The 15,092-nt window shown below is 30.6% G+C and overlaps 1 long non-coding RNA gene across 1 annotated transcript; it reads left to right on the plus strand.

The window, feature by feature from the left end:
- The first annotated feature begins 9,387 nt into the window (after positions 1-9,387).
- On the plus strand, positions 9,388-14,635 carry LOC132758993 (uncharacterized). Its single transcript, XR_009629651.1, has 4 exons — positions 9,388-9,520; positions 11,767-11,853; positions 14,107-14,163; positions 14,433-14,635. It is a non-coding gene; the product is annotated as an uncharacterized LOC132758993 (long non-coding RNA).
- Positions 14,636-15,092: the final 457 nt, after the last annotated feature.

Genomic DNA, 15,092 nt, shown 5'->3' on the forward strand with positions numbered 1-15,092 from the left:
GATAAACAAGACTAGTGTTTGTCCAAGTTTTTGAGAAATAATACTTAAAAAGAATTGCTCTGTCATCGGCATACAGAATAAGCTTACATTCTTGATCTATACTAATTCTCATGTCATTTACATAGCACAAATATTAAAGGGGACCCAGGACGCTACCCTTGGAACCCCACATGTAACAGACATATATTTGATTTTATATTATCAACACTAACAGTTTGTTTTCTACCTTTAAGATAAGACATAAAACAGTCAGTATTTGAGATACCCATCAATTTCAGTTTTCACATAAAATATCTTTGGTCAACACTATCAAATGGTTTTTTGTAGGTCTAACATTATCATGCCTGTGTATAAACCTTTGGAATTATTGTGTCTGATATGATCCATAAGATGGATAATAACAAGTGTCAGTGGAATAGGAATTTCTAAAATCTGACCATAATTCATACAATAAACCATTATAGACTTAAAATTTTTAAGTTGTGAATACACTGATTTTTCTAAAATTTTTGATACAATGCTTAAAATGCTTACAGGTCTAAAACAACAACAACACCATAAAAAAACAACGTTAAAATGGTCACGAAAAGATGATTCTCGTTAGTCATTTTGTACATATATATTTCCTTTCTTTATGAGCTTCTTACAAACAGTGAGTATGTAATAAAATATTACTGATGTATTGTCAATCATATTGCATCGTCTAGTGTATTAATTTGTCAGTTTGTTTCACACTGTCTATGATTAAAATATACTTGTAACAGACTCAAAAATATTCATTCTCAAAAATAATATATATATGTAAAAGTATATAATTATCATTAATATAAAAATATGATTAAATGCTGTTTTTTGTTGTTATTTTTTAAAGTTATGTTTCATATCTCATACTTTGGACACAACTTGAATCATTTTCAAAGAAAACAAAATAGACTTTCAGAGTTATTGTCGTTTGGCATTATAATGATCGGGGAACATTTTAAATTTCAGTGATTATTCGCGGAATACATGTAGTCGGTTGTTAAAGTGATACACTCTTACATTGAAGTAAGACAAAAGTGTAAATTTGTCACTTTGAAGCATTCAAAATATAATTTGCTCATCTTTTAGTAAAATTTATTGCAGAAATTTATTGAAATCTATAAATTCTTACTGAATATGTCTTCATTAAATATCTATGTATGGGAATCTGCGTTCCTTATTACGGGTCAAGGTCAGGAAATTGTAAGTTTTTTCATGACACTTTATATTAATAATGTGTTCACTGATAGTTACTATGTGAATAATTATGGATGCTTTACTGCCTTGCGCATTTTTTGTGGTAATGTCACCATATTTAAAGTTACTTTTGCTCAGAGCATAACGTATCGAGTAATACAATTGATTTACATAGAGTATTAGTCGTTTCTCTGCCTGATTATTGTTTATGTTAATGTAACTAAAATGCAAATAGTCTATCACTTACGGAAGCTTATCAGTGCCTCCACTTATCTAAAAGTTTCACGTCATGCCAACTTGTTTCTTCTCGTTTTGACCAAAAACATTCCATGAAGATGTTATGATTAATACGTAATACTAGTACATAAAACATTCCATGAAGACGTTATGATAAAATACATAATAAGTACAAGTTTTTAATCATTGCAAAAAAACTTTGTTGAATTACGTGAGCTATTTGTCAATGCGAGTTACGTCTTTGCGTCTTACTAACTATTTCAGCATAGGTCGTGAAATCAAGAAGTTTCGACAGTTTTTTTTGTCGAAGACACAAACGCTTTAAGCATATTGAGAAAAAATCAAATGCAATGCCTAAAAGCTTCTCATCTTTGTCAGTAAATTTTATTGAGAAATGCAAAAACATCTTATCAATGCGAATAAAAATTAGTCGACTTAGCGCAAAACATCTCACCAACTGTAGGCCCTGATACGCTTCCGTAAACTGAAATTCATTTACATGTACCACGAAAACAAAATTCAAACTTAAAGTAATATCTATGTTTAACCTTATTTATAAATGCAATGTTGTCCTTAAAAGAATTTGTTTAGGTCAAACTTGTAGAAAATGAATTCTTTTTCTTTCTTTTTTAGATTTGCACAGACAACAAAAGCGCAAATTGTTACACCAATTGCCATAGGAATGTCTAGATGTTATCAGGTCTACACGCTTGTATCAATATAAATATGTTGGATATACAAAAGATCATCTTTATTAATTAAACCCGTTTTTAATTTGACCACTTTGTATAATAATTTACATGCATTTGCTGAATCATGTTTTAGATAAGTATATTACATTTTAATTTGCGATAAAAAAGGAGGAAAATAACACATTAGCTGCGAAAATGTTTCATTAATTAATTAATTAATTTAATTTTATAATGCTCAGACTTATTGACAAGAATTATATAGATAAATAAAAAATAAATAAACACACCTTCTGATGATTCGAACCTGCACAGCCATTGTTACATAAAAGACCAGTTTAGATGGTCATTTTGAATTAAGAAATCGGAGAGAACACATCTTTTGGCCCTGAATTTCTGCAAAGGCAGTCGATCGACTATGGAGGAATATCTGTTATCTGTTATATAATAATCAAATTATGCTAAACAACTCATGTGTTAATAGTCTGATTTTGCCGGCAATTATTTGATTATCGTTGTGCATCGCTGCCTAAAATCTCACCCATGTACCACTGACCGGTCAATGTACATCGTTTAAATACAAAGAGGTCAATCCATACATCCAAAATGATGCTTCCCAGCAATATTTCAGGCTTGAAACCTTCCTATCTGTACTCCATACCGCTTGTCATGTCAAAATAGCTTATGTAAAACACTTAGATTATCGGTGTACAAGGACAATAACTATCTGTGACCCCTCTAAAAGAACAGATACGCACGCGGTGCATGCTTTACGTGGTCACATAATTAGACCTACCCGATAAACTTTCGCCTTACACTTCGGTATGGCCAGTCCTAGCTCACTGCATGATTACGCACGCTGACGCAGTACAAGTCTAGTTAAAACAAGGGCAAAGAGCACGTCAACGTAGGGTTATGCTACAATTTGCACGTTGCCACAGGACAAAATCGACAATTTGGTCTGTGTAGAACGATATAGGACCATAATAAGACGTAGGACACACGTTCGTTCACGCAAGACGTAATAATACACCTGTCACAACAAGCCGGTACGTACTTAAACATGTAGCCTTACTGGCTCGAGCCTACAACAGTCTAAATTTTGTCGTTTTGGGCGTTTAAGGAATTCCTGTTTCTCTAAAACAGTTCAAACAGTGCGGAAACGGAATGATCGTAGTTAAAACTTTTTACGATCTGTTTTAGAACTTCATTGACGGACACAGATGGTTTGATCGGAATTCCACTTTAGGCCCACACAAAATTTGTTGGTGGCTATCTTGTTCTCCAATCAACGCAGTTAAAACGAGACGAATGTTTTTCGATCTAACCGTACTTCGATCATTCTAGAGATTGGCAATAACGTGGTGAGGTCGCATGACGATTGGCAATAAGTGTTTACACCAATCTATCCGTTTACTGCTCCTTCTTCCCTTTCACCACAGCCAGACGAAACTCCAATGTATTACGTTCTAGTGCGTCGTTATTCCGTCATTGTGATTTTTGCACATGTTTGCAACACCTTTCTATCCAGTTTTTAATGTTTATAATATGTCCTCAGTACCCTCAACTCGTCTCGGGTACTGTTATTGCGCTTTTAAGCAGTAATTACAGAGTATTCATCGTTTGCAGTACAATCAAATCAAATATGAATAAAAATGGGCCGTTTGTCCAGTTCCATGAATAAACTAGCAGCTGTATACTTGCTACATATTGGATCCCTTCGTTTTTGTTTTAAACAGAGCAAGGAAACAACGAGATACGAAAAAAAGTAGCAAGAACATGTTGGGTTAGGACACATTTGTCTTGCTCTTCTCTTCCTTCGAGGCATGATTGTTAAAAAAAATCGTTGGTTTGATGTCACTGTCTGTGTGGTCAAACTAAAATGCAGCATCATTTGATGTTTTGCAGCCGGTAAGCCAGGACGTGATTGTAATGTCAACCTGAACGCATTGGGGTCGTGATGAGGGCATGGCCAGAGTGTTTTGAACTGTCTGCTAACGAGGCGGTCTTGTTACCAACGAGTTCGTGCGGTTGTCAGTGTAGAAGGATCAGAGTAGAACTAGTAACACAACGGATATAAACGGACTGCAGAAAGCCTTAAATCTATCCTTAATGTGTTTCCAGGCAATTTAACCAGATTAAAACGGGCTGCAGACCTCCTTAAACTGACCGTAAACGATGTTACCGGGCAATTGAAGCAGATTTAAATGGAGTAAAGAAGGAATAAAGACGTAATGGCCGTATCACTAACGGTTTATGAACTATTTTGGATCGCACTGTAGATATTTTCCGGCGAAATGAAATGTTTACATTTCATTAGGCAGGTTGGAAGTGTAAGGATAGGTGGGTGGGTAGGTAGGTATTTACAAAATACATATACATAATACAAACACTTATGCATTTTTATATAAAAGTTAAAACACAATTGTAATAAAATATTTCGGAAGTTTGTCAAACATAGATACCACAAGAGGCTCATTAAATATTAATAATAATAATAATAATAATAATAATAATAACAATAATAAGGGTTCTTGGATATATACTTACTAGAATATACAATATAAAAACAAAAGACTTGAAAAAACTTTGGAAACTGGAAGATGTTATAACTTTAATATTTTCTTTTAGTTTACTAACAGGAAAACAATAAAAATGAAGATCAATATCTAGTCATACTAGTGAATTTAATTATGATTTCCTAACTGTTCTAGTAAATGGGCCTTCACTGAACATTTTTTAATCTCCTATCTTATTATTTTTTAATGCATGTATGCAAAGAATTCAAATCATTAATTGCTTTTTGAAAAAAAAGTTACATTATCTTTCCCATTACTCCTTGGAACCCTAAAATTGTACTGATTCGCCCAAGTTGATTAAGAATGAATGTCTCTAACAGGTACAAAATTTTCTTCCATATATGAAGGGCACTGGTTATTTACAATTTAAAAACATGATTAAGACGTAATTGCTTATATCTGTTTTCTACATTTAATAAAGACATAATAGCAAGAATAACATTATTGACACTATCTCTAGGTCCCATACCGTAAATAAATAGAACAATTTTGACAAATTTAAAGCTTACTTTTAAATTTTGTTCAGACTCGGGTACAAAGAAGAAAATGCATTATCTAGGTGACACTGTATTAATGCTGAGCATAAATATTTTCTAGGCCTTAAATCTAAAACATTTGCTTGCCTATACAAAAACTTAAAACGTGAATTTACCTTTGTAAGGTTAAGAAGAAGAAGAAGAAGAATTTTATTTCAAAATCCACATGTAAACAACAACAACAACAGTCTGGTTTAGGCTAATAAGCCCTTGACCTGACACAAAATAAAATTAAAACATTCTCAGCAATACAATACATTACACAATACATTACAATACAATGACGGACATTGAATAATAATATTACTCACTTTCAACATATTGTTACATTCATATATTATCATAACTATATGATGTCATTTACATTTTAATTCATAACAATTATTATTTCATACATATTTATCTCTTTGATTATTTGGTTTGTTACCTTGTTCTGTATGTGTTCTTTTTACTAAACATGTTTACTTGTTTTATCATAATATGATCATATATAAATATTTATAATGTTTGGTATTACTAACATCCTACAAATGTATACATAAACATATATGTAACATTATGCCTTGTATTGAAAATGAAATTATAAGACCATTATTATTACTCCTAAAACTCTAAAGCATGACATGTTTTTATGTCAGATATGAATATGTCAGATTTAGACACACATACAAATATGCATTTTAGTATTTGACGAATTGCCTTGTATCGAAAACGAAAGTACTAATATTATTACAATAGATTCACCTGGCAAAGAATCATTGATATTTAAACCTAGATATTTGACAGATTTTGTGGATTCAATAATATGACCAATACACACAATTTTAAACTCTTTAACTTGTTTCACTTTACGCTAAGGCATTCAGTCTTTCCTAGATGAAGTGACAATTTGTTATCTACAAGCCAAGATAAACAAGACTAGTGTTTGTCCAAGTTTTTGAGAAATAATACTTAAAAAGAATTGCTCTGTCATCGGCATACAGAATAAGCTTACATTCTTGATCTATACTAATTCTCATGTCATTTACATAGCACAAATATTAAAGGGGACCCAGGACGCTACCCTTGGGAACCCCACATGTAACAGACATATATTTTGATTTTATATTATCAACACTAACAGTTTGTTTTCTACCTTTAAGATAAGACATAAAACAGTCAGTATTTGAGATACCCATCAATTTCAGTTTTCCACATAAAATATCTTGGTCAACACTATCAAATGGTTTTTGTAGGTCTAACATTATCATGCCTGTGTATAAACCTTTGGAATTATTGTGTCTGATATGATCCATAAGATGGATAATAACAAGTGTCAGTGGAATAGGAATTTCTAAAATCTGACCATAATTCATACAATAAACCATTATAGACTTAAAAATTTTTAAGTTGTGAATACACTGATTTTTCTAAAATTTTTGATACAATGCTTAAAATGCTTACAGGTCTATAATTTCCTACCTCAACTAGTTTGATTTGACAGTAGCATAAAGTCCTTTTTGACTTGGTAAAAACCATCTATATGTTTTATCATATGATGTTTTCCTGTGTGAACTCAAGCTTTTTTATTAAAGTTAACGGAGGACACGTCACAATCAAGATTTTTAGTCACATGCCTTAAACATATTGGTAGGGTAACAATCAAGCCATTTAGAAACTTGAACCCGGACCCATTTTTAACAAGGCGTGTCATATACCAAAATGTTCCAATATTTTCGTAGTTTTCAAAATGCCGGCATAAATTGGCATAAATAGTGGCGAAAAGAGAAATTCAAGATGGCGTCCAAGATGGCCGCCAAAATATTAAAATTACAACTTACTTACTAATATTTAATTTAAAAAAGTTAGAACATATGTATTTGTTCTTTTCATGGATGTTTGTATAAAATACATGTCATACACATATTTAATATCTATTTCAAATGTAGAAATATCTTTTAACAGACAAAGGCTGAAAATTGTGGTGAAAAATGCTAATATTTAAAGATGTCTGGACATTTCCCCATTATAATGCAATTTACAAATTAATTGATAAACCATGGTTTATATTACAAGAAATCATCCTGTACGTAAGAAATGTGCCATTGAAATGTTGCAAATAAATGTATTTTTTGAGAAAATGTGTATTTTCTAAGTGGGTGGGTAAAATAACAATTTAATAAAATTCACATATTCATTGCAAATAACATTTCTTTTATGTAGTTCAAATGTTATTGTTTTATATAAATTACTTGAAGAACATAAACCTATAACTTATTACACAGTTCAGTAACTTTTGGATATAGAATATGCAAGAATTGTGAATAGTTATATAGGCAATTAAGGTCTGGGAAGTGGGAAATGGTGTTTCAATTCAACCCTTTAAGTTTATGATTAAATAATTTATTCGCATTTTTCTTTCATTTTTAAGTCTATAAAAACATATTGATATATATTTCTTGCATATTTCATTTGTAAATACAAAAACTTATTCAAACATGTACGCTTTCTTTGATCAGTTTCTACATACATTGTATGTATCTTTCCCTACATTTCATGTAACTGAGTGGGTGGGGTACATAACACATTTTGAAATCTAAGGCAATTAAATAATAAATTTCATCACTTTTTCACCAAAGATTTTAAATACAATAAAGTCGCATTTGAATACAGTGAACTTGCTGAAACAGTTGAAAAGAAATGTAATTGTTGTATAATTCTAGAACAAGAGGGTCATGGTAGACCTATGTTGCATACCATGTTGACAACTGTAACTTTTGGTGATTTCATCTTAAAATCATCTTAAAAATTGGGAAAAAGGTATGTAGAATTTGATGGAGAAAATTAAAGACATTCATTTGTTGCAGTAACAATGTATGAACAATATGAAAATTATCAAAGCGGCAGAATATGAAAGATCCAAATTTGTTATGCCATACCGTTAATATCTAAGATCTAAGACTGATATTGTGTGCAATATAAAATGTATGCTTTATTCAAAATTGTATTTACTTAATAAAACTAATAACTGGCATCTATAATGTCGCCAAATTGTGAGAGATCTACAACAATTATTATCTATTGAAAATATACCTTTAAGATATATTGCAGTTTGTAATATGTTCAATTCTAAACTTTTATTTCATTCTTTTAATGACAGAAAATAACAACAACAAAAACATGCCATTCACAAGTTGGAATGTAGAACTTGAGCAGTTACTGTATAGGGTTAAAAGGTTAGACTTAATACCATGGCTTTTAACTGTTTTTTTAATCACATAATAAAAGGACGTCCGTGACCGAGTGGTTAAGGTCGTTGACTTCAAACCACTTGCCCTTCACCGTTGTGGGTTCGAATCCCGACAGGGACTTTGCATGCTTTCTTGTGAGGAAGCTCAGGTGCCTGTTCGTGCCTAAAATAATTTACGGAAGGGCACCTGAGATCTTCCTCCACCAGTAAAGTTGGAACGTCGCCAAATGACCTACACTGTATCGGTGTGCAAACAAACAAACTTATATTAAAATAAGCATATGGAAATGGGAGACCCCTAAATTTGGTAAATTGTAACAATTTTGGTATTGATGAACATGGTGATGTCACTAACATATTAATCAGTTACATGGGTAACTGAAGAAAATACCCAAATATTAGCCAAGAAGTTTATAAGAAGATCCCGTTTGAAAGTTTGAAGAAAATAGATACATGTTTTAGATTATTGTTGTTGTTCTTTTATATTTTCGGTATACCAAAGCTAATTTCTAAACTTCTTATATAATTTTAATATATGCAGACATCATGTGATTGAGCCACTTTCTCTTAGGTAACGCTAATATCATGAATTATACGCCTACACAGCACATGCAACTCCATTAAATGTGCCTCAATCACATGTTGTCTGTTGCTTTAGTAAACGGATAATTGCCCTCCGGAGAATTGTCCCCGGACAGTTGCCCCCCACCCCCGTAATGTTAGAGCGGACAATTAACCCCCTAAGTATTTGCAGTTTAAATCAATATATAAAATCAATATACATGATATATTTATAGGTATTTTGCGTCGTTTAAAAGTACTACCTGTATTATTTATTGAACCCATAAAATATTGAAATTCTTTGAGGTTTTACTTTAATCTGTCGTGACACCGATTATATATAGATCGATATAGGTATATATTTCAAAAAATCATAAGGTTTAAACTTTGTCACTGTTTTTAGGAGAGTCTACATTTTGTTTAAGTATTGATAGGACTTTGATACCCTTTTATTCGGAAAATGTGAACATGGTTTGTTGTTTATTGTTTTTTTTTATTTCTAGTTCTTGACTAATTTTGTAAAAGGACAACTTTTAACGTATCAGAAAATTTAAAAATAATAAACTTAGTGTAAATGGAAATAAAAAGACTTCATTTGATTGACTGTAGTCGCGGTTTTTGTTAAGGTTGGCAAACAATGATTTAAATCTGACAAAAACAACTTTTAGTTTTGTTTCTGTTTAATTCTTTCAGTGAGTTAATGATTTATTTGACATTCGTTTTCGTTTATATTGGAAAGGATTTAAATTACTACAGTGTTGGAGCAGTACCTGTAGACGCAAAATTAAAAAAATATCGCTTTTATCGCCAATTCTTACATTTTCCATTCATTATCATATATAAATCAGTGTGAAGAGATGAATTAGACGTTTTAAAGTTCATTCCGTCGCTGAAATGCGAGATTTTAGCATTTAATCATTCAAGCGCCTTGTCCGGTATATACCGGAATATGGTATTTAGAGTGATGCTCTAAAACTTTTTTTAGCAATCGGAACGTCTTCGGCTATTATCTATAATAGATTGTCCTTATCCGAAGACTGACGGAAAGGGCCAAAAAGTTGCGATTCTTGCAAAATGGCGGGTTTGTAAATTAAACTACCTCAAAAAAGTTTTTTTTTTAAATCATATTATGATTGCAAATACAAGTCATATGACACAAAATCATTATTTAGGCAAAATGACAATATTCGCTTAATTGTAATAAAATGTACAATCATATTCCTGAGAAATTTTCTTTTCTTTTTACCGGCAAATTGTACAAAATGGCGGATATATGAATGAAATGAAACTAGCTCAAGAAAGCTTCTTTTTTTTAAATCATATTGCATTTTGTCAATACAAGTCATATGAAACAAAACCATTACTTTGACAGAAAGGCAATATTCGCCCCGAAGTTTAGTTTTGTGAAACAGATAAGCATATAGTTCGGGAAAATTTATGGACGAATATGTAAAATAATTGTATTACCAAGAACACAATTATAAAATCAACTTATATTTCATTAGAACACTATTTAGGTCATGTTACTGTTGACCACCGTTGAGCATGAACTAAGCTTGCTTGTTGTGTTTCGTTTCTTTACTCAATATTAAATTGTTGAACCTATAATATAACTTGGTTAAATGGTGGATTTGATAAATTAATTAATCTCCTCTAATTTCACTGTCTGTCATGTACATACATGTACCGTACAAACCATATTCTCTTGAATTACATGCTCAAGTGTATAATAGTCACACAAGATGTACTAATATGATTATTTTCATATTCTGCTTTAACACTTACAATCATTTTTGTTTAGTCAGTCTCAATTTTTGACATCTATTTCATGCTAATATCAATATGTTTCTACATTTATTTTCCTACTTAAGGCAAAATATAGCTTACTTTAATGACAGATAGTGATTATTATATAACAAAACTTTCATATAAGCCTTTTATGAATATTTAAATATGATAGATACCTTTGAATATCTGATACATAGCACTGGCTCACAAACACATTACGTTCAAAATCATATTGAATGTGAAATAGCATGTAGTGTTCTACCAAAGATTGTTCTAGAATACTTTTGAAGCCTACTTCATACAGTCAACTTCATATATATCAAAATGTAAAATCTTGAACGCATGGACTGTCTTAATGTAATGACAGATATACCTGGTTAAATGTCATTATGTTGAGTCTGAGATACAATATGCTGGTTGGAAATTCCAATATGTTGGGTGAAAATCCCATTGTCAGCACAGTTATTGAAGTGTTGTGTTGTGTGCTGATTACATGTTTTTCAGCCAAGTCAATGTATTGTCGGTGCATAAGTCGTAATGTTCAGTTCTTTAAACAAACAGGCATGTGGTAACAAAATAATGTGAAGTGAAAAAGATATAATGTGAGGTATTTTTGTTATTATGTTCGGTTATAATAATACTGTTTGGTGCTCTTCTCATTATGTTCAGCCATGAAAACAAACAGTTGAGTGGAACTTTTCAAACAGTTGAGTGGAACTATCATTTTGTTTGGCTGAGACAGTGTATTATTGGTTGATACTCTCATTATTTTGTATCTCAGACTCAACAGAATGACATTTAAGCAGGTATATCAGTCATTCTACACATAATACAGTCCAGACGTTGCATAAAAGCTCAGCAAATTCGTTTGGTTTCTGTGCCTTAACAGTTATTGTAAATGAATAAGCCTTTCTTTATTTTCCTTACAGAATACAACCCACGGACAAATGGACCTTGCTGGTATACTCTTGTGCCGCCTCATTCCCAAAATGAGCTCAGTGCACTTGTTGTTTCGGGTACGTCGATTATAAAATATCATTGAAATATATTATATTAAGTTGAAATAGGGGAATGCTTTTATAAGCTAGTATATCTATGGCGTTGTTTTTATCTTTCACGCTTCACTTAATGTTGTATTATAACATCAATTGCTTACATAAAGCATAAATAAAATGAATTTAAAAAAATACATGTGTGATAATATTATAAATGAAAATGTCTTTTTGTGACACTTTATGTATAACATCATTCAACCAAAAATATTAACCTTAAAACATTCGACTATAACCTATTCAAAATATCTTATATTTTAAAATAAACTGATAATTTAAATGCCAATTATAATTTTATATGAATGCATCTTTTTGGCTTTTATTTTCAACAGTTGTAAAAAGATAAATGGTAGGAAATGTTGTCCAGAAATGATACCACAGAGATTTTAACATTAAAAGAATATTAACAATTTTCGTTGTTGTCGGCAATATTGAAAATGGGAGATGTTATACATGATTCTGCTCATTTTAAAGTCTAAATTCTTGGCATTTTCAGAGATAGTAACTGTAAAATATCCCTCTGTAGTTATAATTCGATCTTTTATTGATAATTAGGTAAAATATTATAATATTTGTAAGTAGACATTAAATTGAATGATGTTTATTTTATATCCATTTATGTTTTCGTCATAAACAAACTGCATTTACCATTGATAAATGTTTAATTGTAACTTTTTTTCTATGTTTTATTTCAATAGGTTCATTTAATGAAACATTCATAGAAAGTAATAGATCTTTTAGAATTTAATTATATATAAATTATAACAGAATCACTTTTTACATCTAAAATTTCTATGCAAGACATTAAATATATACTTATCAGAATACCTGTCCATCAAAAATAGCATAGTCAAGTTTATTTTATTATTTGACAGTAATTATACAACTTTGTGTTGTATTAAGTGCAAAAAATAATTCTTAGAAAGCTTTGAAGGGTATAATAGTTCTGAAATAGTGATATCTTCAAAACATGGAGACATAGGTCTAATTGAATATACTCATGTGGAATAATGTAAAACACTTACCCTCATACTTCTAGAAATATTATATATTGTAAGCTAAGTCAAAAACTGTTCAAATCACACCTTTTATTGATAAAAAGTTAATTCTATCATTTCTTTAATCAACTCTGAATAGCACTAAATTTGCTAGATTCAACAATAGAAGTTTCCATGAAAATATTACAAAATGCTCTTGTCACTAGTTTTCGCGACTGTCAGGATTTAAAGCCAAAATGCAAACTGAAAACAGCCTGTCATGGCTACTTATATAGACTCTGAAATAGCCAGGACTGTCACAATTAATCAATCATAACATTATTTGGCCTGTCAGTCTGGCAGGAAAGACAGGAATTTCTTAAAATGGCAGCCATATTGACAGGAATAATTTAGAAAATGTAAATTAACAAAGTTAACTTATAACAAAATATACAATGAACACTTGAATTACATGCTTAACTTAATGCACTTAAAATCTGGACCAAAAACAATCATGGTTATAGCTTAGAAAAAATGAACTTTTGATATAAAAAGATTCCAAGTGCCAGGAATTTGAATTTTCCCTCCTAACAAACTAAGAGGTCATACCGGTCATCAAAATTACTATGAAATACTGCAATGCCAGCTAAATATTTGGAAATAAACTTAAGTCTAAGGTAAATAAATATTACATTCTTTGTTCTTTCATGTAAAATGGTAAGTACTTGTATATGTTTATGAAAATAAGGTCATTTAAAGTTTTGAATCAAGGTAGACAACTCTTATTGGCCATTTTGATGCCAGGATAAACAAAGTAGATAATTAATCATTTCTTGAAGTATAAACTTCCTTAGTGTGCCTTATATAGTCCTAGAGCCTCAGAATGTCCTATATCATGGTCTTAATTCCTTCATTTACCAGAAAATTATCTAAACAAATAAAATCAGCAAATATGAATGGCTGAGGCAAGTTCAGGAATCCTGACAGGTAAAGTTCAGGAATTCTGGCAGGTAAGTTTTAAGCATTGACTGAAAAGTATTACCTCATTTGTCAATAAATTATGCTAGTTTGATGTTCAAATTGTCATAAAAATATATTCATTACAAGGTCCTAAAAGTAATTTAGTTGACAACACCTGCATTAAAATAGAGAAATTGTATATAAAAGGTTATGATTTAATGTCAATTATTTTGATAATGCTGAAAAAAAACCCAACATCATTATGTTTCTGTATTTTCAGGTCAAGGAAATGGCACCGGTTGTTTATACTCTGTTATAGCACTAGACAATAATCCTTGTATGTATATTAAGTTCAACATTTTCTTTTCTTGTATTTTATTAATTTCGTATATATAGTATATTGTAATTAAGTAGACTTTCATTTAGTTTTATGATTCTAATGCAAGTATTAAACAATCATTTATTTATATTTGACAAAGTCAAGAAACATTTGATTTCAAAACAATCAGTATAAGACGTACATAAATCTTATGTAAAATGCAAAAAATCAAACTGTTTGAGAGATGTTTGAAATTAATTAAGTCTTTCTTAATACAATTATTTTAGCTGGTATCCCGTCAACTTGTGGATATTGCTGGTATGATGATATTGTGGTCCTTCATCCACAAAATATCCGCAGTGAACTAGTCATCTCGGGTATGTTGATAACATATATCTCTTGAAATGTATCATCAATTTAGATGTGATATTAATGTTAATTTGATGAAAAGCTAGTAAAATCTTTCGTATATAAATGTACTTTTTTAAAATTGGTACACTGTTTTACTGTTCAAAGTAAAATGTTTTACTGTTCAAAGTAAAATGTAAATTCACATGTTAAACTTTTGTGTTATTGCTAAGGATGTAAACGAAAATGGAATCTAAAGAAGGGAATAAGTATATAAACTTTACATATAACATTACATGTATTCTTGACTTACATAATTAATTTTCAACAAAATTGTCAAAAATGAAATGTTGAATAAGCTTTATGCAATATTAAGTAGGCAACAATTTCATTTTATGATAATATCATTTTCAGAATGATGATGTATAGGATTTTGCTAATTAAGTCTAATTTTTTGTTATGGCTGATTATGAGAAGAGGTGAATGGCTGTTATACCACGTTGAAATAAGAAAAATTTGAAATTAAAAATGAAGTAACAAAGCAAATATAGGCAGCAGTCGTTAGTAGAACAGAGGTTATCTAAGGAAATCCTACAATC

Source organism: Ruditapes philippinarum, unplaced genomic scaffold (genome assembly GCF_026571515.1).
Source record: "Ruditapes philippinarum isolate M1 unplaced genomic scaffold, ASM2657151v2 ctg11270_1_1_1_1, whole genome shotgun sequence".
In the NCBI taxonomy this organism is placed as follows: Eukaryota; Metazoa; Mollusca; class Bivalvia; order Venerida; family Veneridae; genus Ruditapes; species Ruditapes philippinarum.